A 27,758-nucleotide genomic window follows, 5' to 3' on the forward strand; every position below is an offset into this window, starting at 1 on the left:
CTGATAGTCGCATCATTTTTTCCATGTCCAAATGCCAGCACTCGCACTGTTAGCATAGAGATGCATTCAGTGCTTTTCCCCGCTGCACAGTCTCCTTGTTGGCTAGCTTGAGAAGGGATAATATCAGGTTTTCTTTCAGTGCCGAGCAGCGGGAAAGAGCATATGTCTGGATGTACACTTGCAGATGGTTTCTGCAGTTAGCTGCAAAACCTTGGTTTTGGATTTTTTTCCTCCAGGAGTGGCTTATACAATGAACGGTACAGTATATTTGATGACACGAACTGTAAATTGAAGAGCGAACAGTGTGTAACCCCATCTCAAGCTTTGTCCAGAAAATATATATGTATATTCAGCGATCTGTGGCAACCTGACTTCATCCTAACTCTTGATCTTGGTACAAAACACCCATTTGCTGCACTAAAAAAAAAAAAGTGCCTCTCTTGCAAAAGGGAGACACCAAACCTTTCAGTTGCATCTGAATTATGAAGTGTCAGAACTGGTTCCCAAAGCAAGCCTTCAAAGTCTTTAGCTGATCGGATAAACATTGCACACACATTTCTGCTGGGGTTGCAAAATCTTTTCTCTGCAGCGCGCCTCAGCCCAGGAGAACGAATAAGGGCGGCAGAGGATGCTGAGGAGATGTGTCTGCTGCGTTTCCGGAGTGTGGTAGACCAGAGACAGTTAAGGATGCCCCCCTTTCGTCTCTTCACACTAATTCTGAACTGGCCCAATGATTTCTTTTCTCTTTCCTTCCCCTAAATCTGGTATGTGCTCTTGAAATACAGCTTAAAATCTGGGGAATCTATAAAAGTAGGGTCTTTAAAGTTCTCCAGCCTCCATCATCTACCAGGGACCGTGGCTCTGTACATGGGGGAATTAAAGCTTCCTTTGAGAGGAAATTTGTGCTTAGAAAAAAAAAGAAGAAATAATAACAAAAAAGGCTGTTATGCTTAGGAAAAGAACAGAGATAAATAAAAATATTAGTCTCTTGCGAGATCATTACTACAGCAAGTGAAGTGCTGAGGAGAAAAAAGCCCATTCCCTGTTGTAGGACCATCTTCACGACGACAAATCCAGCGGGGATGGTGTCCCAAAGTGTCTGCAGGAGCTGGCCATCGGCTGGGCTTGCAGGGAGGCATCACAGCGTCGGTACCGGCGACGTGGCATGTGGTAACTGATGCTCCGTGGTCTGAGGGCGTTAATCGATTTACTCTCTGCAGAAAACCTTTTAGACAAGCTGGGTTCAGCTCTCCCAAGAAAAGAGCCCCTGCAAACATGGGCGCTGGTTATAAGTGAGTTGGGTCCCCAGGGGCCTATCCTTATCCCACCGTGTCTGCAGGGCTGCCTGGGAAACATCAGCAAATTCTGCACGTAGCAGATCGTCTTGTAAACACATTAAGCCAGCTTTATAACTCCCAAAGACTGGTTTCTGCCTGAGGAAAAACCATGCTGTTCTGTGCAATTCCCGGCTTCCTCCGGTGCTCTCTCGGCAAGGTTTTCGCTGTTGCAGCACCAGGCCCCCGGGGCTGGAAGCGCCTGCTCAAGTCGCCTGCTGAAGCAGAGTGGACTCTGGCACGCAGCCGTACGTGCTCAACGTCGGGGTGGCAGCAGCCACATCGGAAGACCTTGCTGAAGCTCAGGAGCTAGAAGAAGGACCCGGAGAGAAAAGAGAGCGCTGCAGAGACTGATCCTCCGCCGATGAACACAGGGTTTTCCTTCAGCTTTTTGGTAATGCCCCCGAGCTGACCCTGCCAAACTACGCGCTATCTGGGATCCGCGCTGCTCTCAAGATAGCATTCGTCAGCTCCAAATATTTGCACAAATGTTTATCCCTAGGCACTTGGTTGGGCCCATCAGGTTCAAGCTGCTTAGCTTGAAACACTGGAGAGCCATGCGCGTTTTAGGGCAGTCCTCTTCTAAGCAGAAGCAGAGCAGAGGAGGGGCCGAGGGGGCATCCGTTCCCAACTAACTGCCTCACCTGGGACAACCCAGTCAGAAGTCAGACCTCGAAGTCTGCAGAGACGTAACGAACAACGGCATGCGTAAAGGGCGCTGGGTTTTTTAAGTTTCGTTTCAGTTGACAGGCGAGAGGTGATGACGAGGAGGGATTTCTGCAGACACGTGTGATGTAGCCTGTAGCCAAGTGGCCAGGCCTTTCCGCCCCTCATTTCTTTTGGGCAGGATTTTTGCCCGCTGGACTCGCTTCAGCGAAGGGGCGAAGCCGGCACACACACCTGCTTGGCACGCAGGTTCTCGTGACAGACAAAGCCGGTATTAATAATAACGTACCAGTATTTATGAGAAGTTGAAGTAGTTGCTGCGTATTTGAAGACGCATCTTTTCTGTGTGTTTTGTATAAATTATTTATTTCTGGTAAATATATCAGCTACCTTAGATGCATGTTTACTTTTACTAGCAGTAAGGGGGAAAGGGGGAGTTGCAAACTTCTCCGAATAACGCGAAAGGGCTTCTACTAAATTTAGGTATCCTTCGTTGTCAGCAGGCAGCCCACTATAAAGGAGCCAGATAGGTTCGGAGGCACATATTGCGTATAAATAAAATTGCTTGCCTCTAAATCTCAGGCAAAGGGTCTGCTGGAAGCGTGCAAGTGCAGTTTGTGAAACAGGAAACAGATGCATTTGGTAGTGTAACCCTCTGCGGTTTGGAGCGGGGAGGTGAGGCGGGTACGATAGCTAAGGTCAAAGATATACTGCTAAGTAAAGGTCTCTTAGCTTGGAGAGCAATAAATAACACTTGTCACTGGCTGTCGTGCTTTGCTCTGTGGGTCGTGCAGTGTTTTGCAGGCAGAAACTAATGAGCCGTCGACCCCAGTGCCTCCAAGTCATGGTGCGGATTGGAAGACCGTGATTCAGGGATGCGGTAAATCCGGCTTTAAGGTTCCCCCGTACTAGGTCAAAACGCAATGACTGCACGACCCAGAGCAAAACGATCCGGTGTGAAGTCGCTTTGCTCCGTCAAAAATGTCGTAAAGCTGAGGCGGGGTGAACTGTGCGTTGGCAAGCGTTATGCCGCACCGGTATCGCCTGATGCGTGACAGCCGGGCCAGAGCGGAAAGGCAGCGTACGTGCTGTCTCGTCCGCCCTGGTTAATTCGACAGCAACGCGATCGCGTGAGCAGGCTCGGCGCGGATCGCGTGCGCGGGGCTGGATGGCTTGTCGGGACGCGGCTCTGGTTTTAATTATCGTGGAGCCGAGGTCTGGAAGGCCTGGACGTGGGGAACAAGGGGCACCGGTCGCAATCCCGACTGCCTGTGACGGGGCTCGTAAAAATAGCTTTTGCCACCCAAGAGCAGCTGCTGAGCCGCTTGCTTAGAAATTGCCTGGCGCAGCGCAGACTCCTGGGTGGCCGCAGGCTTGGCTTTGCCGGCGTTTGAAAGGTTGGCTGGCCTAATTGCACCAGCCGGCCTTCCCGCTGCGGTCACAATTTACCCTGGCAAAGATGTCCCGCTGCAGTAAGCCCTCAGGGCTGCTGGGGCTGAGCAGTCCCTGGGCAGGTACTGCTCGAGCGTACGCTCGGAGCCTGCCCCAACCGCAAAGTGACATAACGTTGGTTAAATTGTAACGAAAAGGGCTGCAATTAATGCGTTTCACCTCCAAACCGGGCCTGCGTAAAGCTCTACCCGACTGGCCATTTGCCTCTCCCCCCTGCCAGAGGCTCCCTGTGCCCAGCAGCCTTAGCAGAAGGCAACGAGTGCTCGTCTCAGGTCACCGGGGTGATGGGGCTGTGCCGGGGGTCACGATGTCTTGAGCCAGCACAGCTCAGTCCGTAATATCGCCAAAACCTGATTCAACAAGGCGTGCGCGTATGTAAGGTTAATGTGACCAGCTCGTGGTCCCGTCTGCCTGCTGAGCCTTTGCTCCAGGCACGCTGGCAGCTGCCTGGGCTTTGCCGATGGGCCGTGTTTGGAGAGGAGCCACAGCACGCTTCTGGCCAGCGCCTGGTCTCCAGTGGCATCTCATCTGACGTGCTTTAATGGTGCCCATCGTATCGTGAGACAGCGTCGTGCCATGGCATCTCATCTAACGTGCTTTAATGGTGCCCATCGTATCGTGAGACAGCGTCGTGCCATGGCATCTCATCTAACGTGCTTTAATGGTGCCCATCGTATCGTGAGACAGCGTCGTGCCATGGCATCTCATCTAACGTGCTTTAACGGTGCCCATCGTATCGTGAGACAGCGTCATGCCACCGTCCCCGTTAAGGAGCGGGGTGGGGGGCACCGAGAAGCCCGGGATGCCGAACTCGGGGTTGCCCTGCTGAGCCCAACCGTTCCCAGCGTCTCGACGCTCCCCGCGACGAGGCCCGGCGAGTCTCCGGGTGAAGGAAACGAGCGGTTCCTGCGGGCGGTGGTGGTATACCTGTTGCAACAGCAAATGCATATATAGGTGTCCCTAGCTTCAGCAGGTAGCTCTCCCAGCGTGCCCGCCGCTGAGCCGCCCACGCGCACGTCCGATGTCGGTGGCTGAGCAGGGAGGCAAAGGGATCTGCAACGTGTTTCTGCGACGCCGGCGCCTTTCTTTTCCTAGCAGCTCCGGCGGACCCTGTTCAAACTCCCGGATTTATTTGTTTCCGCTGTTCAATTACTGAGTCTCCTCCGGAAAGCGGACCTGGGAACGGGCACGTGTGAGACCGCTCAAAAAGCAAACGCAGACCCAGATTTTGCCTGGGCGTCGATGCCTTTGCCGTGCCTGACCAGAAAGGCCGTACGAGCTTGACCTACCCTTGACTCCCCCGCGGACGGCGCGTCGGGAAAGCGAGTCCGAGCGGAGCTGCCGGGGCAGAGCCGGGCGCGGGAAGTTGGCACATCGCGCCGTTTCGGGAGGGCGGGCGGTGGGAGTGCGTTGCCGCAACGTCGGAAAGGGGAAGCGGGTGGCCTGGGCGCCCCGGCGGGCGCGGGCCCGGCTCGCGAAGGGTGCGCGGCGGGAGCCGTGGGTGCCCGGCAGCAGCGCGGGGCGGCCGAGGTCGCCGCGGCACGTTGCGGAGCCCGAGCTGGCTGGTGTCGAAACGCCGTGCAACAGCGCTGGGAGAATACGAAATAGAGGCGTAATCGGAGCATTTGTTGGTCGGTTGCTAGGCAGGCGGCTCAAAAACAATCAGATTTTGCAAACTTTATTCCTTTTTCCTTTTTTTTTTTTTTTTTTAAGTCCCTTAATAAATTGTCAAGGGCTGTGATTTTTTAATCATCATTCTCTTCTTTGCTGTTGCTGCAACCAGACACTTAACCTCTGGATCACCCGAGAGTTGGTTTTCAGAATATCCTTGCAGGTATTCGGCTCATTGCGATTCAACGCGTGGTCCGCTCCTCCGGCACCGGGACAGAGCAGGCTCCGGGAAACCAGCGTTTTCTTGATAGTGTTGCCGGTATGAATTTTCCCCTGTGCAAGGATTGGAACCACTTATTTCGTAGACGTTATTTAAAAAAGCACAATCTGTTCCCCGTAGTAAAAGAATAAATAAAACTGCAAATGCTTTAAATTCAGCTCGCCAGATCAAAGCTATTTACTTTATAAGGTGACTTTATAAGTGAATTTAAGCTACGGGTCAAGCATCAGGGTAACGGCCATGAAGCGGAGCACGTTTTCTTTCGTGAGCAGTGCATGCAATGCAGGAATAAGCCTGGCTCCAGCCTTTCCCATGGATTTTCCATCACGCTGCACCATCCTGCTGCCCGCACCGGTTGTCATTCATCAAGGGCTGCCAGTGTTGCGTTGGCCGGTGAGCTCGCGGGGTCCTCCAGGGACAGCTCCAGGCTGGCCCACGTTCCCGGGGCTGCGGCGAGGTGAGACAGCTGCTCCTCCTTTTGCTCCACGGGGCTGTTATTAAGGCCTGGATTCATTGCATTTAAGTTTTGGCATCTACCTGATGCGTCTCGGTTGCCCCAAGCTCCTGCTCCAGGATCATGGCCATGAGATGGTGTCGGGAGGGGAAACCTCCATACGTGAGCAGCGAGATGCTGCGCTGTGCTGCATCCAGAAGCCTCCTGGCACGTCACCAGCCTCAGGCCCCTCGGTCCTGTTCATCCGTCCCCGGAAAGCCTCAGCAGCACCTCTCCGCCTTGTTTCCTCCGAGCTGGAGGTGAGCTCGTCCCTGGCGCTGGCATCGGGGGCAGAGACCTCCTGCCTTTCTCCAAGCCACAGGCTCCCAGCCTCCTAAATTTGTCCAAACCCTCAGCGGGAGACCGTGCCACCCACTACACGTCCCCTCCGGGGCAGGGTGTCCACGGCGCCCCAGGACCTACCAGCAGTAAGGGGCAGGTTCTCAAGGCTGAGGGTGCCTACGGCTTCCTCTTAGCTCCGGCTGTCATTGCCTCGAGCAGGCCTGAAGGCAGCCGTGCTGGTTAGCTGCAAAAATGGGCAGCCTGTTTCTCAGCTTTGGCTACCACTGCGGGTTTCATTTGATTAGCATCAGCAAAAGATTCAGCTCAGATTTGTGTCTGTCGTTCACTGTTCCCACTCAGTGCATCGTATCTTGTATTCTCTCACGTCGTCCCAGGCTGACAAGCAGTTCACCGCCGAAGAGTGCACGGGATACGCTTGTAAATACAGGACTTTGCTTGCTTCTTCCCCTTGTTATGGAGCACAAATCGTTTCCTCTGTCCAAAAGCTTTCTCCTAGCACGGTGGTTTTCCCACGGCACCTTGGGTGCATTTTATCTCCTTAAGGACCCCGGGGAAATCCACATTGTCACGAAAAAAAAGTGATGCCTCAAACGAATTAGTCTTTGTATCTCAGCTGGAAAATTATAATTTGAACCATTCCACTGAAGCAGTGAAATAATATACGCAAAGTGCTTGAGAGGAGCCCAGCTTGGAGGCTTCTAGTGGAAAAAGAAAATTCAGATAGACAAAAAAAAAAAAAAAAGCCTGGCGTGAGGGAGCATGTCATGAGATCAGCCCCAGAATATGCTGAGGAAGACAGAAAGCGACTGAGCAAATCTAAACAGCTTGGGTAGCAGTTTGCGTTTGTTAAGTTCTGGCTCATCAGATGTATCAAATTAGGAGACGGCACAAGTTTTGCCTGTATCGTAGCAGTCCCCTAAGGAGCATCCTTGGTCTTACGGAGCTCCATGTAAAGCAGCAGGCATCAAGGAGGCGAACGGCTGGGAGCTGATGAAGAGGGGGAGGAACGCGTGTTGAGTGGAGCGCTTTGCTGGCTGACTGTCAAGCCAACAGTCCCACAAGAAATCCCCAAACACCACGTGTGAAAGATAGGTTCCCTCTCACCGTGCTCTCCAAGTGCCTTCAAACCACGTGCTGTCCGTTGTGGACATAGCCGAGACCCAAGCCCGGCTCCTGCTTCTGCAGAGAGGCTTAAAGAAATTACGGGTTCCTTAAAGATATTAGGGGTTCCTGGGGGTGCAGGGTTTGCAAAGGCCATGAACCAGGCCAGGCTTTGCCTTCTTCAACGCGGCCTTTTTTATGCGTTGCACTTTGGTCTCACCCCGGGAAAGAAAATACAAGTTAGTCAGGAGTGAGTTTTCTTTCTATCTTATAGGCAGAGATATGCAGCTTCTCCCAAAGTCCCATAAACAGTAAATTTACGGGTCACAGATGCGATCTTCAAATGCAGTTAATAGGTAAACAGGCATATACCTCCTGGCTGGAGGCTCAGCTTTGCATACCAGAGAGCTGATACATGTCTTCAAAACTGAGATGACTGCCTCTCTGTGCTGTAAGATATCGCTATTATTCCCAGCAAGAGTAGTTGACTTGCTCCAAATCCTAGGGTCTCTAACTAGTTTTACAAAAGTCTGAGATTTTGAACATTTTTTGCATTTTTTTCGGAACAAATACCTCATGCCTCCCGGCAGCTCGTAAATGCTTTCAGAGTAGTAGTATCGCAGATCTTGATGGCTAAGTTTAGCCTCTCTTAAGGGTTTTCTAAGTTTAATTTAACTATTTCAATGTGTCTTAAAATGTTATGCATTTACCCCTTAATAATTTCTATTATTCTTCCCTGAGTTTTCTCCTGTTTCCATTTAGGTTTGGGATCACCCGTAATTTCCATGCAGCCTCACTCGTGATCCATTTGCCAGAGAGGTGCAGTCTCTAATGCACACAGCACAGAGAGGTGCAGGTTGATGTTTTTCATCCTGCCTTATTGTTTTATAAAGCTGTGTCCCATAAGATACCTTCCACCCCAATCCTCACTTTCGAATTTTATTTCTTCCACTGAATATCTGCATTTTGGATCACTCTCCCTCCCTGGCATTCACTTTCCTAAACTGAGTCTCGTTTCAGTGTTTCCGCCTCCTATTTCTAAATGCTCGGCGCAACACGGATGTTGGCTGTGTGTTTTGAAGTCATTTCAGATGTAAAGGTACTTGCTCCTTTTTGTTCTCAAGTAATTAATGAGGATGTTAAATGAAACCAGACGCCAGCTCTATAGTCTTTTTACTGCTCCCTCAATATCTCTGCTTTTCAGTGTAGAACAGCTACTGTTTCTTTTTGTCCTATGCTGCTTCAATCCGTTTGCTATCGGGATGAAGGCTCTCGCACCTTACCCACTCTTAATGCCTCCCAAGACATCATATTAGAAGTTTTGTTCCTTTCCTTGCAGCATCACCTTCCATTTGTCCCGGGCTACCTGTCCACGTCTAAAACGGGGCTGTGGTTTATCTGGTGCGGTGAGTTCCCCTCCTCTGTCGGTGTGACTGTGAGAAGGAGGCTGAAAATGCACGTACAGGCTTCGTGCCCCTGCTCTTCTGGCTCGTAGCACTGTTTATCTCCTGAACTGCAGCCTGCCCTCAGGGATACAGCTAATGCAAGTTCCTCCTTCCCACATAATCTCCTCTCTGTTTATGGAGACAGCAGGAGACATGGGCTGGCCTGTCAGGTCGCGTCGGCCGTACTCGGGATACGGATTGTCCTCTGCAAAGTTTTCCAGGGCTCTGCTCAGGCTGCCTTGCAATGACTCAAGCTTGGGCTGTCTCCGTTGAGGGCTGATGCTACCATCTAGCAGATTTTGCAGCCGGGATTCCCTTCCATACCCCGGCTTCTCGTTTGGTCGCAACTTCTCCTCCTTCCAGGTGTTGCAGCCCGTTTTCTCACCTTTCTATCTGTCTGATCCCTCCGGCACCTCTGGGACAACCTCCCTCAAGTCACAACCTTCACGTCTCCTCAGAAAGTGCCCAAATTTTAAAAAATGCCTGGGCACCCAGCATCTTCCCTAGGGACTAGCGAAAGCTGGTTAGTGCTTAGTACGTATGAATCCCGGTCTATTTTAGACACAAACATGGACTTTAATCCCGGTCTATTTTAGACACTTAAACATGGACTTTAATCCCTAGCCTCTAGTTTTATAAGATTGGGCTATAATGTAGGACTGTAGAAGAATTCATTAAAGGAGTTGTCGCAGTATGCATACATCACCTCCGTAGCAAGTTCAACCCAAGGCTTTCTGTGGACATCCTCCCTTTACCCCGTTCCCTCTGACGGTATGGAGTACGCAGCTGTTTCCACTGCACGTTCATGTCTTCAGCAGACAGCAAAGTGGCAGCAGCTTTCTAGTTAGCCTTTGATTTGCCCCTGGCAATCTGCAGACGTGTCATCCTTGAAGCACAAAACCGAGAACGGCCGTGTTCATAGGCATCATCTGCCACTTTCGCATGCCAACAGAGCGATCTCATCTGTCAGCTTGCCGGTGGGCTCGGGTCACCAGCTCCACGTCATGTTTTTCTGGGCCTCCCACCCACAAGTACAGCTCCTGCCGTGATTTTTACGTGGACCTGCTAATGTTGCATTTCCAGAGGCAACAGCCGATGCCGTGGGACGAGGCACTCCTCACGGATGCTTGGCACTGACCCTGCGTTGGATCAAGGTGTAACCAGTTAGGGCCAGTGTTTAAAGTTCAACGAGACCAGTTCAGTCCTCCGTTTGGAGGATCGCTCTTTGCTGGATGGTCCTGCACGAACAGCGAGCTACAGGATCAGGCAGTTCTGCTGGAAGTTGCCTCTCCATGAATCGCCTCTCGATATTTGCTCTCTGGGCTAGTCAGGGAGCCTCTGGGGCAGTTTCTCTTCAAGCAAATTTTGAGAAGACGTTTATTCTGCAGTTGTCACGGCCCAGGCACCTTTATACTCGGAGCAATATCGGACCGGCATTTGGAGGTGGCATCTCTGCTCCTGGCTCGGCTAGTGACATGGTGGGCGATCCCACCTCACTGCCCCTAGCAGCCATGTGTAATACGGGGATTTTGATAAAGTTGTTGCCCAGCTGTTCCGAGGTCTGCTGATAGGAAGGGCTGTAGCGTTTGTAGGCAGTCTGTGCGGTGCGAATATATGTCCACATCCCATAATACAGGGACTTTTTTAATGCAAATGGACACCACCCAATTCTTAGGGGGATTTTAAAAATGAAGCATAATTCCGTCTGGATGGAAGTTCTTCAGGCTCAAAATCCTATTCCCGTGAAAATTAATGGGAATTTTTCCTCTGGCTTTCACAGGATCCAGATCTGGCAACCCATGAATGCAGAGCTGTCACATTTCTTTCTCTTTCTTCATTAAGTTACTGTGATTTTTTCCTGGGAATCAGATTAGTGAATTCTCATTTGACCGAATACCTCTCTGAGGTACCTCAGTGAGGCTGGAACATTTCCTGTGGCTATCGTATCCGCTTCAATATCCTTCAAAGTGAATGTCACAGTCCTTAACCGTTGAAACAGGCTTTTCTTTCACAGCAGCAGAATAGCAAACCAGCCTGGATAAGATGAGAGGGACACCATAAATATTACATAGGGTCTGAGGCATTTGCTGTGAATTCAGCAGGAACTCTTCCAGCTTCCCACTGGGAGAGATTGCTTGGGAATAGAAAACTCTGGGGTTTATAATAACTTCTTAAGCGATATTGGGATTTTTAACATTCCATATTACACAACAGGAAGCAGAATCTTAATAGAAACGCTGAACACACTTGCCTTTAATAGGAAACAGAGTCTGTGCAGGGGTAGAGGAATATTTAAAATATTCTTCCCCTTTCCTTTTTTTTTTTTTTTTTTGGAAAAAAAGAAAACTGATTTTACATCATTTTTAATTTACTGAACTTTTTATACTGATAGATTGAAGGAAAAATCATGCAGGGTAAGGGGTGAGAGTCCACGAGAGCAACCTGCTGTCCTCTACGGACCGGCTGGTCCTCGCTCCGGTTCTCTCAGCGTCGATGGGAAGCACTCGTCGCAGTGCAGCGATGCGTCTGAAGAGTGCCAGTACTCACTTCAGCTTTGTATTTGCAGATGCACAACTCTTGTCGAGCTACGACTCCCGGCTGAGCCGGATCCAGACGGTTTTCCAGACGAGTGGCACCTCCTACGCTTCAGGCCAAAGCAAGCGGAGTTTTCTGCTCAGCCCCTCTCGGAATGGGGGCTAGCGCCGCACTTCGCGCCGACGTCCCGGTGCCTGGTGTTGTTCATCCAGGATACGAGTCTCGGCAGAAATCCCAGTGGGAAACGCACGCGCACGTAAAGGGAGCCGAGCGCTAGTTAACGTCGCAAGCCAGACTTCTGACGGCTCGTTATTCTGGGTATAAAAAAGGCAGGCAGAAAGGCAGGGCCTTTCCTGAAAAGGGGGCTCCGTACCGTGGTAGAAAAATGCCAAATATGGCCCTTTCCCGTTCACCCGGGCGAGAAACCGTGGTCGGTGCAACGTGCGTAGCAAAGCGCCGGTGGTTCCCGCCTCGTTAGCAACCCACTTAGAGAGAACGGCGGGTTTATCCACTGGGATCCTAATTCCCCGCGACACCGCGGGCAGCGCTTGGCCTTGGGCTGCCGCGCTCGGCAGCCGGGGGGGGAGCCCGCTCGTTTGAGCTTAGGCGTGCGGTCGGGGTGGTTTTGCCGAGCAGCGTTTGCCGGCCGTGGAGACAACGGGAGGATTCCCCCGGCTCCCGACCCCGGGGGACCCATCCTTGTACTCCGGCATGCGAGAAGCACCCGGGCCGTTACGTGTTTTCCTGCCTCGCAGCTGAGAGAAATTCCTTCCAGCTGATGTTGCTTTTTTCTGCAAACCACAGGGTACAGGCGCTTGAGTCAAGCCCAGCTCTTTCACTCGGAGGTAATCTGCGGCTCTTTGCTGGGGTGGGAGCGTGGGACGGGGCTCGAGCTTCTCCTTCCCCGCGAGCGGGCGGCCGGTGAGCAACGCCCGTGAGTAAGCCTCGGCAGCCGTCTGCGCAGACGGACGCTGCCCCCGCCCCGTCTGAGCCACGCACAAAGCGATCCAAAGAAAAGCCGAGCTTTCCGTGCAGCCGGGCGGGCAGGAGGGATGGCGCAAGCCTTGGCAGCGGAGCTCCCCTCCGGCGGCAGGGAAGCGGGGACCCGAGCTGGGGCTCCTCGCCTCACCCGTGTCTCACTTCCAAATTTAAGTGCGGGAAAATGTTTACAGTAAATCCAGGTCAAGTCCACGTCTGGGAAGGAATTTCATCTCCATGCACTTCTGTGTTTTAAGAGGCATTTTATAGCACGCCGTTATTTATAAGCAGTTGGAAAGGGACTTGTGTTTTAATAAATGGTTAATCGGGGGGTAGCGCCCAGCGGCTTGCTGTCGGTAGCGTCTATTTTTCCCGTCTGTAGCTCGCTCAGGAAGCTCTGTTGAGCATTTACGAACTCCTTTCACATCACGTACCCACGGGACTGCACTGTAAAGGGTGACCCATCGCCGTGGGCCTGCTGAAAAGGCGAGGGAAGGGAGAGGGGCCGTGTGTGACTGAAAAAATCCTGATGCTTGAGGGTCGAGTTTGGTCCTGGGCACTTCAGGATCTCGCCATCGGGCCGTGAGATGGGGCTTTGGGCAACGCCTTTGGGGGACGGCTCTGATCTTGCCGTCCTCAAGGACCGTCTCCTCGGCTTTTTCAACCTTCCCCGGGAAAAACAGGGCAGGCAGAAATTTATTTTGTTTTTGTTTGCCCGAGCGGCCATCCCCGCAGCCTGGCACCTTTTGCGTGTGTGTGTAGTGATTTCCAGGCAGAGCTGTTGCGAACAACAGCTAAACGGCAGCTGAGATTTGGTGGTGAGCTCCTGAAAAAAAGCTTTTCTCCCTCCGTACCGAGAGGGTTGCATGCCGAGTTCGGACTGGGACAACCCTGCCAGCTCATCGCCAGGATCCCCGGAGCGATTTGGAAGGAAACTGTAGCGGAGGGAAGACTGTTTCCACATTAAAAAAAAACAAGATAACAAGAACGATGCTGTGGTGGGAAACAGCCATAGCTGGTTCGCTTGGTGCCGGTTGCTTTCTCCGTAAAGCAGAAGCCGCCTCCTTGCACGGAGCTGGTTGGCGGCGGCCGCGGGACGCGGGAGTCCCTTCTCCACCCCGCGCCTGAGCCGCGGAGCCGGGGCCGGTGCAGCTGGCAACGGACCTTGCGGGCCGGCGAGGGGGGGGTTGCCTTGCCGAGGCAGTTCTGGAAGCTGCCGGACAAGTGAAGCCTCAGAAGAGCTTTTCTGACGTTAACAGCTTTCTGTGGCTTCTATCCCGAGTCATATTGTAAAAGGCCAGATTTTCATGGGGTGGGTAATAAGGTGAAAATCAGCTCTTACTGGGATTTGTCAAGTCCATTCCCCCCCGCCCCAGTTTAGTCCTGTGCCCCGCTGCCCCTGAGCATTGAAATCATCTCTAGTCCTGCTAAAAACTCTTGGTTTAGCTTCCCGCTTGAAACGGCAATTTTAGGCCTGGGTATAAATAGACACAGATAGCCCAAAGCAGCTATGCTGCGTGACTTTAACTGGGAACAAGGCCCAAACGTTTGATTGCTCCTTCTCGCCTCTGCCGTCCGTCCTGCGAGCACAGACCCACAGGCGCACGCGTGTGCGCGCACGCAGGGGCGCTTGGAAAGGATCTGGGGACTTAATCGCCACCGAAACCTGTACGTTTCAGTCTGAGGTGTAAATCGAGCTGTTGGTTTGCTGCTCGGTTCTGTAAATGAACTGAAACCCCGTGCCGGGATCCGCGCGGAGCCCCTTGACGGCCTTTTCGCGGGACGCTTTGCGAGAACACGAACGTCTGCGGATTCCTGTGACGGCCCCCGGAAAGGCTGCGCGTTTGTCGTTCCTTCCCCGAGAGTTTTTGCACACGGTATTTGGAGGAGGAGCTGTTTTCCGGGAGGGCTTTTCATTTAAGGAAGAAGAAAAGGAGAATTACAACCTGGCAAAGCCTTTGGGAGCGGAAGGGGAAATCATCTCCCGCGAGGCCGCCGCCAGCGACCCAGCTCTGCCGTATCCCGCCGGAGGGGGCTGGATGTGCGCCCCAGCCCGTCTGCAGGGACAGCGGCCACCCTGGCCCTTCCCAGCCCCGAGCCCCCTCGCAGGGCACGGCCCGCGCCGGCCGCCCTGGTAGGAAGCAGGCGAGGGGGGCGGGGGGCTGCTCCTGCATCCCTTTCCAACGCCCGCCGGAAGCTTTCCCTAGGGAAGGAAAGTGCTTGTGCAGCTGTAGTTGCCGCACGTGGGCTTCAGCTCGCGCGAAACCCTGTCTGCCGCTTCTCCGCGGCTCCGCCGGGATGAGGCAGCCGGACGGGCAGAGCCCCGCCGAAAGCCCGGCAAGCCCCGAGAAATGCCCCCGCCGCCTGCGCGTGTCGGTCCGGGCAGGCTGGGAGGAAGAGGAGGAGGAGGAGGAGGAGGAGGAGGAGGAGGAGGAGGAGGAGGAGGAGGAGGAGGAGGAGGAGATGGCCCTCCGCAGGCTCAGGCCTCTTGGAAACCCTTGGGGCTTCAAGCCTTGCTAGCAAGGACGGCAGCAGCTTGGAAATGCCTCGCGCTTGGTCAGGAGACGGGTCGGCAGGGCGAGAGGGTCCGGTGCCCCGCTCCGCGTCTCGGTGCTGCTGATGCCACCGGCCGTGGGACTCGGTTTAGGCTGAAAACCAGCCGGGGTCTGGTAAAAGAGCGGCTCGCAGCCTCCCGAAGCAGCATTTCGAGGGCCAGAGGTGCTGGGTTACCCCACGGCGTGTACCGGTGTGAGCACAGGCGGAAAACACACGCACGGATGTGTGTTAGCACACACGCTCGCGCCCCTGCGAAGTGTCAGCCAAAAAATAACTCACGCATTGCTCTGCCTGGTCCAGGCGCTGTGGGGCTTGCAGAAATTGCCCCCCTCCCCTGCTCCAGGAGTGGGTCGGAGCTGACACAAAGCAGCAACAACCCAAAATTTCCCAGCTGTTGCGTCTGGCCTTTGCAAAAGAGGAATGCCTTGGTAGGGAGCCCGGAACCGTGCTCATTCCCCTCGGCGCTGCCCGAGGGCGCTAGCATTAAGAGGATGCAGGAGAACGGATTTAGTGTCAGCGAGGTGCTCGTAGCAGCAGTGGTTTTTCCGAAGACCTGCGGAGAGGCGAACGCTGGGGAGATGCGGGGCGACCATGGCTGGCCCTCTTTTCCTGCCCAGGACGGCACTGAGAGCCGCTTGCAAGGAACACGCGGAGCTCCCGGCTCCAGCGGCTGTGAGACGTTACTGGGGTTGGCTTGTAGCTCCTCACGGTTTGCTCAGCTCAGCTGCAGCCGGGCTGAGGAGACGTGGAGCGGAGCCGGGAGGTCTCGGGAGACGGCCCTGAAATCACAGCTCCTGCAGGAGCAGTCTGGCAGCGGGCGGCAGCTGTAAAACGACCCGCCGAGCCCCGCTCTGCCTCCCATACGTCTTTGGCGGAGACGTTTGGTATTTGGGGTGAGCCGTGGGGAAGATTTGAGTGCTTTTGTGGCGTGCTGCAGGTTTTCATCAAAATCCAGCGGTATTTCCTCTGTTCAGAAGTGGAAACAATCGAATTACACAGCTCCCCTTCTGTAGCGACGGAAACTATGCCAGTTTGTCGCAGAAATAGCCTCCCATTTTGCATTTGGTTCAGCTACCAGGCAGGACAGAGCGAAAATTAAAGCATACCCCGCATCAGTCTTCTGCCTAGACCATAAGGCGTGGGGATGGAAGAGCTTCCCTTCACCGAGGAGCAGGTCAGGCTGGTCTCCTGCTGCTTTTCAGAGCTGGGCTTGCACAAAAGCAGCAGCAGAGAAGACCCCAGACGTGGCTGTTGTCTCGTGAACTCTCCTCCGCTACCAGGGTTTAGGTTTTCTCATTGCACTTGGAGATTATACACTGTTTTTTCCTCTTCAGAGGTGCAATCCTCGTGTAAATGCATGGCTGGAGGAACTGAAGCTTCAGTTAAAACGCAGGTAGCCCAGGATGCTGTTGCGGGAGGTGGGCACGTGGTGTACCTCACCGTGAGGACGTCGAAGCCCCCGGCTTTTGCTGCAGCAGCACAAGCTTCCTCCAGCGCATAACACTCCTGCCGCTATCCCCAGGGCGGTCAAAACCCATTTGGTTTTTTGACTTGGAAATTCATGGCTTGTGGCATTGTCTCTAGCCCAGTGGGTTATTGGTAGTGTGTCTTAAGTTGCAGGAAGGATGCTGCACAGATTGATGCTAAGCTTCATGTGTCCTCTGACAAAAGCAAGACCGTGGGAGCTCAGAGCTTCTCTCCTTCCAGTCTGCTCCCAGATGGGCCACACCTTCCCTCCATCCGGGGACACAAACCCGCAGCTATTCTGATGCAGACCCCTGTTGTTCACAGAGCGCTTTGATGGTGGAAACCAAACTTGGTACTTGAGGGGCTTGATTGGGTGCCACCGCAGACTGACTTCTAGCCGTATGCATGGCCCTCTTCTGCGGTTTGTTAGCCGCGTGCATAGTCACGCCACCGAAGGCAGATCTGTTATGCACAAGTGAGCACACAAGGCTGAAGGTTGTGATCTGGCCATCGCGATAAAATTCTGCGTAATCAGGATCTCAAACAGCTGGAAAGCGCCCTGGCATTTCCCCTACTAAGTGCTAGTTTAAAAGGCTTTTTTCAGTAAACATGTGCACAAAGGAAAATCAGGTGCAAAATGCTTAGGCTTGGTGAGCGTTTTAGTATGAGGTAAGTGTAAAAAATGGCATGGATGGAAATGCGAAAAAGACAAGCCATGATTTGTCTCATGGCATTAACAATGATTAGTTTGATTTTTTGTAACAAATGCTGCAAAAATGAACTCTTGGAAGAGAGAGTAGAGGAGTGTCCAGTGCTTATTTTGGCTCTAAGAAACGTGTTTTTTGAGGTAAAGAGCACCTGCAACTCCGGTTGCTGCTCGTAGTCGAAAGAAGTTGCACGTCGCCTTTGCAGTGCAGTTCCCCAGAGCCGCTGGAGGCTGAGGATGACTCATCTATGCCTTCTCACCTTTCTTAAGAGCGTATTTTGGAACTTGCTTTTCAGTATCTCTGCGAGCGCGTTCGTTTGCGCCATGCATCTGAAATTTTCAGGCCTTGCCAGTCACTCGCAGCCCAGCTTGCATTTCCCGTTGTTCTTGCAGTAAGGAAAACTAAAGACCTGGGGTCATCGTTAGTAGCGAACTTACATCTGGAACTGGAATAGAAAGAGCTAATTAACAATTAACGGTAAAAGATTAACCTACTGGCACAAGCTATTAGCAAGTCCATCAGGTGAATAGGGTGCCCTCAACCGAAGTTTATAACCAGCTCTATCACTTGCTATCTTTTTGTTTCTGACCATCAGTAATTCATACGTGTAGCATGTCTACAACGTCCAATACTTATTTCTCATTCAGCCATCCAGGAGGGTTCATCGCGGAGATGGGAAGAAAGATTCACTAGCGTATCCTAAACTGGGAGTAGTTAGTTTGGACCTTTGAGTGGATCAGTGTCTGCAGTACCTGGTAAGGCTGTGTAAGTAGAGGCACAGTTGGGGACACTGTAATTATAGTTATAGTCCATGATGTTTTATTTAAATTAACTTTTTTTCTTTTCCATTCTAAGTGATGTTGTAATGTTATTTTTGTGATCTAGTCCTGTGGTTTCTAAACTAAGGCCCACAAAATGCTGCAGGCTAACTGTCCCGGAGCTGGTCCGTGGACCGCACCAGGCAGCCCCCTCAGAGAGGCCCCCGCTTTGTGTCCCACTGCCCCAGGACCTGGCACGCTGGATGTGCACCCCACAATGTGGCAGGGCCTGCTGCTGCTTAGTAGTTACACACATCCACAAATAAAGCGCATTTGGGAACCGCTGACTTACTACAATGTTCCTCTCAGAGGAATAAGGCTTTGCTGGTACTTTGCATAAAATTAGCCTAAGACATGGCCCTGGAGAAACAGGCTTTTAAATGGTTCAGAAATAGCGAAAACCTGCTCCCTTAGCAATCAAAGGAGGTTTTGTCATTGCTTTATTAAGTAGGAAGAGATTCAAATCATCCTCTGACGGCTGCTTTGGGTTGCGGGAGTTACGGCTGCGGTTTCCGTTGCTGTCTTTGAGCCACAGTTTGCTCCAGCTGTGTAAAATCCCAGCAGTCAGGTTTTTGGTGTGTGAGATGGAGAGAAGCTGGGGAAATGGAAGTGGGGTGGGATGGGATGAGGGTGGGGTGGGGTGGGATGGGATGAGGGTGGGGTGGGGTGGGGTGGGGTGGGGTGGGATGAGGGTGGGGTGGAATGGGGTGGGATGGGATGAGGGTGGGGTGGAATGGGGTGGGAGGCCCCAGGTGCAGTTTCATCCTTTGGGGCAGAGGGGGGTGTGGTACCTTTCATTCCCCCCACCATGGAGCTGGTCTTTGCACAGCGTGTGGGGGTCTAGCAGACAGTCTTTCATGACTAATCCACCTAAAGCCTCCTCAAGCAGCCAAGTGAAGAGATGGAAAGGGAGCCGTGGCCCCTGTCATCTTCTCTTCTTCAGGTATCCACCACGTTCATGGAAATGATTTCCTTACAGCTGATCCTGCCTTTGGGCAGGGAGCAGGAAAGGAGGCTAAGGGGGAAAGAAAATGAAAGACCACCTTTTCAGACCCCTTCTAGGCATAAGGCTGTGCTACGAGGAAGCTGTTGACCACGAAGGAAAGTGTAGAGGAAGACCTGTTCTTGGATGGAAAGCATGGGGTCGGCTGGCTCAGGAGTACCAGCACTGTGACCAAGCCTGAGGCCCCAGTGATGGCCTCTTGCTGAGCTTGCAAACGCCATCCGAGGTAAGTACCTCCTCTTTGCTTGTGGAGGCTTTCCCAAAAGACCAAAATCACCTTCCCTCAATGGATAAATTGTGCTTACTATGGTAAGACTTCTTCATGCCGGTACCAAGGATGGTTATGCCAGTATCAACCCAGCTGGGAGCCCCGTGACGGCCGTTCCTCCCTCCAGAGCTGCAGCTGTGGTGGAAGGACATTTGTGGGGGAGGATGCTGTAGCCAGAAACATTTTTAATATGCAAGGAATTGGCACAGCGTGCTTTTATAAGCAGAGACTATGCATAGCTCCAGAAAGGTATGAAACTCATCTGTGTACATTTTTGTACATTTTCAGACAGGTTTCTCTTCATATGTGCGTTCCTCTAGAACTCCTCCAGCAATGCTTTACAACGGTTTGAAAGTTCAGCGGAGGTTTCCGTAAGGTACCTGTGCTGGAACTGGCCAATTTGGAGAGCCGACACTACAAAATTTGTAAGACTGTTCCCACTCCATATACAAGCTAGAGCTGTTTGTATGTAAAAATGAATAATTGTACACACACGCACACACAAAAAGTACTTGCAAATTAAGGAGTCCGGGGGGAAGTTGTTGTCTTGAAATAATTCAGAACACAACGACACAGATGAAAACCATCAATTCTCAGTTAAGTCGTCAACTCTCCCGTCGCCACTTCTCCAAAGACTGCTTCGGTGGGGTAGCCAGAGACCTTCAGCTCACTACGGCGTTGCAGACTGTCCTTCTTGTTAGAACTTCCATAAAGTGGAGCCCTCTGATGCGGCAGGGCTGCTGCAGAGTACGACGCCTGCCGCGTGTCCCCCACTGACGACATCTGTGTGTTACAGATAGATTTGCCTCACGGAGACGCCTCACGTTAATTCCCATAACAAATACTGCCAAAATGAATCAAAATGCCAAATGAGAAAAGCTCTTCACAAAGAGCTCACTCTCTGAAATGTAGATTCCTCCTCCAATAGGCTGGCCGTGTGTTAGTAATATCAAAGACAGAGTTTAAATATTACACATTCCTTCCCTTTGATGACTTTTTCAGTGACGGCATAGCTCGTCTCACTCGCCTGTGAATTCGTTGTCTCATGTATGCAGCATTTTCGCCGGTGCTGTGCGGTTCGGACCCTCAGGGCAGCCTTTCTTGACTCGCTGAGTTGAAGGCCTGGCGGCACTGTGACGGGGGTGTTCCCTGAACCCGCAGCGCTCGAGGCGACAGCGGGTACCAGTGTTCTCCTTGCCGCCGCTTCACTGCCCCGGTGGTGATCCTCCACGGATCAAACAGGAGGACAAGGAGGCAGCTTTGGGGAGGTGGCACATGGGAATGACTGCAAAGTCTTGGGGTTACCCAGCTTTTGACGGGGAATCGGAGGCAGCATGGTCGCTGCAGGCAGTGTGGTGTCCCGGACCTGCTAAGCATCCCGGTCCCCGGGATGCCCTGAGTGCAGGTGCTGAGTATGCAACCGGAGCAGGCGTCTCCAGGCTGCTGTCTTTAAAACACCCCCAAACGTTCCAGCGCGTCGTGCGGGAGCCGGGTGCACCTCCGAGCAGGCGTCGCAGGGAGGACCCGGAGCAGAAGAGCAGGGACAGCTCGTTCCTAAGCCTGCCGCAGCGCTGGTCCCCCCGCCAGCCCCTGCAGTGCCAGGGCTGGTTTCAGAGGGCACGTGCTGGGCTGCCCGTGGGCCACCCGGCTGGGCGACGGGGTGAAGCGACGCTGTAAAGGCACGTAGCTTTTGGCTTCCGGAAGGTTTTGGTACGCTGGCATCAAAGGTTTCATGTATCCCTGTCATAGTAGGTGAGTATCTTGCAGGCCTTAATGCATTTACCTTCCTCAGACCCTGTATTTCAGTGTGGAAATGGGGGTAGAGGGTCTCTTACCTAGGGGGACCTTGCTGTGCGGGACGTGTTGTTTATGGCATTTCTGTCTCTGTTCTGTCTCTTAATTCCCAAACCTTTGTCCACCAAAATATGCTTGGGATGCTTCCTTAGGGGACAGCAAGGCTAATGTCTAGGCCTACCGTTGAGAAAAAATATCCGGCTGTGAAAGTTTTCTGTTTTTTCAAGCCGATGGACGAGCCGACTGCTCTGCCTTCCCTGCCGCCGTTCGCTTTTGGAGTGAGCGTGTTAACGCGGGGCATGAGCCAGATGTAACGTCATCAAAACATATCGAGCCTGATCCCCTGACGCTCGCTTTCCTCTTCTGCAGAGTGTGGCACGGTCGTGGGGCCAAGACCACCAGCACGTCTCCTCTCTGGAGCTGGAGCCAGCGTCTGGGTGTTTGTGCCCATCACCACTGCCGTCCCGATCCACGGAGGAATGGACAAAGGCGCCGCTTTGAGACCCGCTTCTCTGCCGCAGGGAGCACGTTAGTAAGACTGCGGATCAGCAGTCTGGTATTCAGAAGCATCATCGTATTTTCCCCCAGCTCCGGGAAGCTAGCAGTGGTAAGGAAAGTCTGAAGCCCTGGCTTTGGTTCCTTTCCGATTTTAAGATTAGATACTAGTCTGTGAGTCAAGAGATTTGGTGGCTGGTCCTCAGCTGTACTGTAAATATTTTCCATTTCCTCTGGGCAGCTCTTGAAAAAGGCCGGAGCCATGACCCCGACCAGGATCCCCAGGCGCTGTCAAGTCCGCGCTGCGCTTCTTTGCCTCGGGGAAACTCTGTGATATTGGTGAATTCCCAGATTTTTTTGCTCTTAAGGCACCATAATACTGATTATCAGAGGACCTGGCTCTAAAGGTCTTTTGCATGGAAATATTTGGAAATTTTGGACAAATACCTTTTCTAGTAGTGCCAGCTACCAGCGCTGTAAGCTTCAGCAGTGCTTACTGAAGCGTCAGTTAGTTTATACCCAGGGATTTTTCAAGGCCGATGTGGTCAATGTTTGCAAAGTGTTTCCTGAGCATGGCCAAAAGGAGGGGCATAAATGGCAAGTTGGTAGTTTACAGTGAAGACTTTTTCTGGAGAAGCTTTTCGGGGGAAGTGAGGATACGCCCTCGGCATGTGAAGGACCCAGCCAGCCTGAGCCACCCTTGTTTCAGAGGCTGTGCAGATATCCAGTAAGGCAAAATTCAGCTCTCCTCACCTCTAGAGCCGCTGCACAGGGCACGTTTATCACGGGAGTCCCAGGAATCGGGAGCCTGCGGTTCAGTCCAAACAGTTTAGCACTTGTCAAGCTCTGTGTGAGCTTGAGCTTTCGGTTCATTCAACATGTTAATGCTAAACGCTGTAGAAGTCACCAAGTCTCTCCCCGGTGGATTTTCTATCAAAACTATTTATTTTACAGGATCTCTCTGTTCCCAGATATAGAAGTGCTGGAAGACATTTGGCCGGCCTTGTTCAGAGCTGGGCCCTTGCTCACGCACGAGGTTCATGAACCTTCGCAGCTCTCTAGGTGAACTTCGCCTGACTTTCCCATGTACAACCGAATCCCAGCCCAGGTCAGTCCCATCTGGTTTCCTTTTTCACTGCGAGCGTTTTTTTACAGCTCCGGTTTTAAGGAGCTGAGTGTGAGACAGACACAGGACTCCCATAAACACAGGGAACAGCCACGCTAATAGCTGTGCCTCGCATTTGTTGTATCTGATGCTGAAATGTGCTTCCCTCCAGCCAGTGCTGGAGTCAGCGTGATGTGAATTAGTAGCAAAGCAGTGGGAGAGAGAGAAGAGGAGGGGGTTCGGGTCATATGTTGAAATAATTCCAGCGAAGTCTGATTTACGCCAAACCTTGCACTATTTCGGTTTGGTCTAAGGCATCGAAAGTTTGCACGAGGACCCAAAACGATGAGGGACGTAGCTCAGTTTGTTCTGAAATGGCCACAAAAGGGCAAAGACCTTGGCTAGAAACGTACAGTATAATGCACAGTATCCGAAGCCTGCCAAAAAGACGGAATTAGACAATTCTCTCATGCTATTTCCTTAGAAGAGCCCAAAGAGGCGGCGCGTTAGGTCAAGAAGCATGAGTCAATCCCCCGAGGAAGGTGCTCGAATGGAAAGCAGATCGCAGGCGGGCTCCGCGGGCCGCGCCGCTGCAGGTTGCGTCCTCGAGGTGAGAAGCAGAGGGAGGGAGGAAAAATGGGATGGGTGACAGACGAGGTGATGGCAGCGTGTCACCCACGGCGGCGTTTCGGCCCGGCCCGGCTTGCAGCGGCGCTGCCGGGAGCGCTCTTCCCGCAAAGGCCGCGTCAGCACGTTGCTTAGCTTATCCCCGGTTTATTGTTTGCCCTCTGGGCCGAGGCTGAATTTTCTAGGAGTTCACCTGGCAACAGTTCTCTTCATATATTTTCAGCGGGTGTGGAGCGCGAGAGTTGTTTAACCCCTCGCCCCGGCTGCCTTCGTCCTCGCCTCTCCTGCAAGGCAAAAACCCCCAAAAAAGGGGGTTTGCACACAGCTCCCCATCCTCGGAGGCCGCTCCACAGGCTGAAATTCCCTTTGGCGACTGCCCGAACGGGGGGTATTTTGGGGGAGCTTCCAGCCAGCCTGCCCGCGAGCAGCCTGCGCGCCGAGGGAACGTGGCGCAGTGATTTATGAGTGCAAGCGGTTGAATTGTCCTGTCTGAGAAGCCGGAATAAATTCATCTTCTTCATCCAACTCAGTCGTGAAGTCAAATGCAAGAGCTTAAAATCCCCTGGCTTTATGGTAGGGGACGCATGGGGTCGGCTTCCCCAGTGCGTGGTGGCTCATTTATCCGTGATAACTTGATCAGGCCCAGCCGAGAGAAGGAGCTGGGTGTTTTTCTCCCCAGAGCTCTAACGTTACGTAGGTAGGAAACCAGAGCGTCACTCGCTACAGCGCTTAAACCAGTCTCCGTGCCTGAAGTTTGGAAGGCAGTAAATACGTCACCAGGTCTTAAAAAGTCCCCCGGGAGCTACATACCAGGAAGCCTAACTTCTGTGTCAGACAAGCTGGGAGAAACGCTGGAATGAGTAGGCGCTTGGGTAGAGCTGGCAGACCGGGGAGGAGATAATGTGGCCTTTGCAAGGAGAAATCACACTTTGCAAATCTATTAGAGCTATTTGAAGTGTCAAACAATATTTAGCTAAGGGTGAGCTGGCTGATAGAGTCGGAAAGCTTTTAACAAGGTCCCACACCAGAAGTTTTTGAAGTAAAACATTGTCATAGAGAAGGGGGGAAGACTTTTCATAGATTACGAATTTGTTAGAAAACAGCAAACAAAGGACAGGGCTAAATCTTTGATTTTTTGCAATGGAGGGAGGTTGCCAGTGTGGGTCCTGGGGTCTGGAGCAGGGCTGAGGCTATGCTTATTACTACTCTGGCTCTTACTATGGATGGGTCTGTGAAACATTGGCTCAATATTCAGCAGAGAACAAAAAGCAGGAATTACTACAAACCAATAGCGAGCAGCGCAGAAAGCGCTCGTTGTGACTATATAAATCCTCGGTGCAGGGATTCTCTGTGCAGCCCTATCCATCTTTTCTCGTGAAGGATAGAGCAGAAGGAAAGATATGGAGGAGGAAAGCAAGCGAAGAAGTGAGTACCTTGCAGGGATGTGAGAGAGGGCTATAAAATTGCAGACGGCATGGAGAAGACAACATCTGAGCTCCTCCTCAGGGACTGGAAATGCAAGTGGATTCAGCATGATGACACTTAAGCTAAAGGGCCGAGCTTGCACTGAAATGCTTCTGGGTCTCAGCAGACCACCTCTGCCCGAAGGAAGGCAGTGGGAAGCTCGGGGCACTGGTGTCTTTTTATGCACAGCTACAGGACGGAGGCGGCCGCCCAGGGAGCAGGTGTGTGCTTTAACCTTGACTAGTTCTAAAATCAACCCACCCTCTTGGCCGGAAGCTCTGATTCTGGTATATAAGTTTGGGATTTACTTAAATCTGTGCCCCACCAGTACTTACTTTTAATTTCTGAAACAAAACTCCATTTGGACTAGGTAAAGTTATCCACTGCTGCTCTGGCAATAGCAGTTTGAACTCTCCTCTAAGCTCCTGGTGGGAAACTTTCCCTGGGTAAGCCTAGAATCACCCTGAAGTCCTTGGTCAGTCGCCATGCGGACGAGCCTCGGGTGTGAACTGAGGGCTGTTGGCTTTTAGAGCAATAAATGAACCATCTCTTGTGACCGATCTCACCATAAAACTCCAGTGAGGCAAGCAGTAGTTCGGTAGATCTTAAAAGGGGATGTGATCATGAGGGAGCAGCTTTGGGTTGTGTTTGGGGTGGAAATAGCAAAGAAACACGGTGCAAAAGGAGTGGGCTCTCTTTCTGCTGTGCAAAGGGTTCAAGCTGTTTTTATACTGCATCACCTACATCGCTGTTTACAGCAGCTCAGCTGCGTCCCTAGACACCTCCAAAGTCTGCCACATGTTTAGTATTTTACAGAGATTTTCTAGTCCTTTTAACAGAAGAAATAGAGTTAAATGGCCAGGGCGAGGGGCTGGTTTCCGGGAAGCAGGTACTTCAGAGCTGCGGAGGAAGGACGCCCAAAGTATGACCTAAGCCCGAGCGCTGAGGCTGCACGCAGGAAGGTGTCCAGCGCTTGCTGGCGAGCAGCTCGCCTTGGTCCCCGACCGGGATGATTGCATGTTAAAGTTATTGCCGTTCCCAGATATCCACCACGCACGAGAAGTCAGCGGCCAAAATCAATTAGGGATGATCACATCGCACCGCAGAAGGCGAATTTACTGTCAATCTCCTGTTGGGCAACCGTCCAGCTTATTAGCTTATTGAGGAGGTGATAGGAACAGCAACGGGTAAAGAGTTCATGACAGATTATTTATGCATCAGATTTCCTCCCATTCAATCTGTTTGCGAGTTGGCCTTGACTTTCTAATTTCTCTGGCACAGCTCATTTGAGACGGATCCATTACGGCCTTTTGATACGCGAAACGAGGGCTGATTTTTTAACGATTCTTAAGTCTTTCCATCAAAAGGCATCAAGGGGGCCTGAATCACAACAGGGGTGTCTTACAGAAGCAGGGGTTTGGGATCCAGTAGGTTTTGGATCAAGGCTGGATCCGATTGCTCCTCTGCGGTATCGCAGCCCACCATCGTATAAATGATGGGTGAGGACGTGCTGTGCTGCCCTGCTCAGCGGTGAGCAAAACTCCTGGCACCCGGGGAAGCGCAGCTGGGAGACGCTCGCGAGTGGGCTAGGCAGCTTCTGCTGCTGCTCTGGGGAAATTACTGACCGGACAAGGCCACATCTGAGTTTTCTAGAGTGTCAGAGTTTGGGTCTTTTTGATGCAAGTCTGGTTCAACGTGAGGAAGCGCAGTTACCCCTTCCAGGGGCGTAAGGGAGCAGCAGACTGTCTGCAACATGTTGAAGGAAAGCTCAGGGTGGCCCAGACCTGAGCTCTGAGGCTGCCCAGAAAGGGTCCGTCTCTGCGGGCAGCATGTTCCCAACTGCATGAACCCCGTTAAGGGCTTGGGCCGGTCCCGGAGAGGCAGGTGGCCCGAAAGCTTGCTTGCATGGTGCAGGCCACAGCTGTGAAGGGCAGGAATTGTGGCCGAGGGCACCTGTCCTGGCTGTTAAACATATAGTTGATTCAGCTGTGCTAGGTCCAGCTCTCTCCCACACCCTCCTCCACCACCCATTAGGGAGCTTGTCCCGTAGGGTGAGAGCTGCGCACTGGGTCCTGCTGGTTCCCAGGAGCTGGCCACGCGCAGAGGGAGGAAAGAGCTGTGCCCAGATGATACAGCCATCACCTTGTAATGGCAAAGGGATCCCTGAGACTCGCTAGGAGCTGCGGTTTATAACAGGTATTTACCGTCTTACGGCTGTTGGTGTTTCCTTCTGTTGTGCCGGGCTTGGCAGTCGGTGCTGGCAGCTGTGGTGCATGGGCAGGCTGGTTGGAAGCTGCTCCGTGCCTCTTCGGGGAACTGGGGAGGAGTAATCCCACCTTTTGGTGCTCGTTTTTCCCTTTTGAATATGTTAACTGCTGGTAATGACTTGAGGGGTTGTGTGTGTGTGCGTGCTACTGCCGGGGTAGGTGTTCGTGGTGGCCCACCATCAGGAGACCGGGCCATTTTCTGAGGGGGGAAGTTGTCAGCAGGATTTAAGAGGGAATAGAAAGGGTCCTTAAGAATTCCCAAATCCTACCAAAGCTGCAAGTCCAGCTCGTGGGAGAAACAAGCTGCCAAGTGTTGTGGTGAGGGATGAGGTTAGGAAGATGGAAAGGGCTGCTTGGACAGCAAGCCCTCCTGCAAGGGCGGGTGGGCTGCCCAAGGTCCCGTAAAAAGGCTTCGCAATGGCTTTTGCAGGAGTTTCTCTGTCAGGCAGCGATGAGACCTTGCAGCCTGATTGCTAAAACACACCCAGGCTTGGCGTAGAGAGGTTTTGGGTGTTGTGGTCTTCAGGGCATCACCGCGCTCGGTAATACAAAAATCACTCTCTCTGCTGACTCACGCTCCGCTCCCTGGAAACTGCAGCCCTCCTGGCAACCCCGTCCTTTCCGCCCTCCGCCCCGGCGTTTCTTTCCTTGACAGCACTTTTTCCGACTGCTTTTGTTTGCTGAAACTGCATCCAAGAGACTAGAGCTTGCTCAAGGCAGTGCTTCCTCTCCCCCAGTCCTATTGGGAACAGATGAAAGATTAGAGGAGAAGTATGCCCGTGTGGCTGGAAAAAACGTTACCGGGTCTATAGCTGTCCGTGAACTGTCATCTTGCACACGTCTGCCCATATGCAAGGCAGACGTGAATGCTATTTCCCAAATTATTCCTCTAAAGCTGCTTGAAGAGAGTTAGAGCAAGAGTTGTGAATGCTTCAAAGTGACTTTTCTTTTCCAGAAAGCTTTAAAACTATAAGGTTTAAAACATTCAG

At 52.4% G+C, this 27,758-nt stretch overlaps 1 long non-coding RNA gene across 1 annotated transcript in view; it reads left to right on the forward strand.

Moving 5' to 3' along the window:
- Positions 1 to 27,758, forward strand: part of LOC112995794 (uncharacterized) — a 136,289-nt gene that overhangs the window by 56,743 nt on the left and 51,788 nt on the right. Inside the window, exons 3-6 of the long non-coding RNA XR_003262258.2 lie at positions 17,576 to 17,683; positions 18,726 to 18,975; positions 21,181 to 21,418; positions 22,261 to 22,414. This is a non-coding gene — a long non-coding RNA (uncharacterized LOC112995794). The remainder of the gene's footprint in view (positions 1 to 17,575; positions 17,684 to 18,725; positions 18,976 to 21,180; positions 21,419 to 22,260; positions 22,415 to 27,758) is intronic.

The sequence above is a fragment of the Dromaius novaehollandiae genome, chromosome 7 (genome assembly GCF_036370855.1).
Source record: "Dromaius novaehollandiae isolate bDroNov1 chromosome 7, bDroNov1.hap1, whole genome shotgun sequence".
Classification (NCBI taxonomy): domain Eukaryota; kingdom Metazoa; phylum Chordata; class Aves; order Casuariiformes; family Dromaiidae; genus Dromaius; species Dromaius novaehollandiae.